Below are 1,361 nucleotides of genomic sequence, written 5' to 3' on the forward strand. Positions count from 1 at the left end.
AGATTTCAGCACCTGGGTGCAGCAGAGAAATAGAAAAGAGGGCAGGAAAGACAGTTTCAGATGACCCACATCACTCGTCCCCCACACCCAGGCAGTGCAGCCTGGAAAGAGATACCCTCCATGTGGGGAAGGGAGAGTTAAGTGAGCACCCAATTTTGCTGTGGACCTTAGCAGTAAAACCCTGGTGTCAAGTCAGACCCCAAAGTCCAAGGCTCCAGGCTGACCCTGCAAATTAAGGCTTCAGGCCCAGCTCAGATTCTGGACTGGCCCCAGCACCAGACCTACTCCCATAGTCCCAGACTTCAGGAATGCCCCAGTGATCAGCTCCTTTAGTGCCAGACCCCAAGTGCCCCCCACCATGACCCTAGGCTCCATGTCTTCTCCAACACCAGGCGGGCCCCTCTGTGGGAAGGAAACTTAATATGTAGCCCTCAGGCTACAGACTTCAGTGGACTCAAGATCCAGGCCCTTCCCTATAAACCCTAACACCAGGCCAGTCACTGTAGACTCAGGTTCCAGGACCACTCCCATGGAACTAGGCTCCAGGCTGGCCCCAGTGGAACCAGGCTCCAGGACCATGCCTAGGGATGCAGTCTCCTGGCCCATCCCCATGGTTTCAGACACCAGACCTGCCCCCATGGGCCAGATGCCAGGTTCTCCCAAGTTAACCCTCGTGTGAGGCCAGCCCCCACAGATTCCAGACCAGGTTAATCTCCATGGACACAGACACCAGGTCCCCCAGCACCAAGTCATCCCTTTGCAGACTCATGCTTAAGTTCCACTCCAGTACCAGATCCTCTCCTGTGGACCCAAGTTCCAGCCAGGCCCTGCAGATATGGGTTCCAAGTCTGCTCCTGAAAACCCAGTCAAAAAGCCCACTGTAGTGGACCCTGGCACCAGGCAAGTCCCCTGTAAATCCAAGAAACAGGCTCACCCACCTGATGACCCAGAACCAGGTCAAACTGCCTGAAGACTCCAGCAACAAGCCTATCCACAGATCCCCACAAGGTGGCCCACCCAAAATCTCTAGATGGCCTGACTGGTGAAAGGTTTTCACTGTCAAAGCCAGGATGTAAAGGTTAGAAGAAGTACCTACTTCTTCAAAGCACAACACCAATGCAAGGCAAATATCACAAGTAATCAGGGAAACATTACACCACCAAAGGAAAAAAATAAGTAACTGACTCTAGAGATATGGAGATCTACTAACTGCCTGACAAAAATCTCAAAATAATCATGCTAAAGAAGCTGAGTGAACTATGGAGAACACAAATTAACAACTAAACAAATCAGAAAAACAGTACATGAGCAAAATTATAAGTTAAATAAAGACATAGAAACCATTTTAAAAAAAAAAAAAA

The sequence above is a fragment of the Piliocolobus tephrosceles genome, chromosome 8 (assembly GCF_002776525.5).
Source record: "Piliocolobus tephrosceles isolate RC106 chromosome 8, ASM277652v3, whole genome shotgun sequence".
Classification (NCBI taxonomy): Eukaryota; Metazoa; Chordata; class Mammalia; order Primates; family Cercopithecidae; genus Piliocolobus; species Piliocolobus tephrosceles.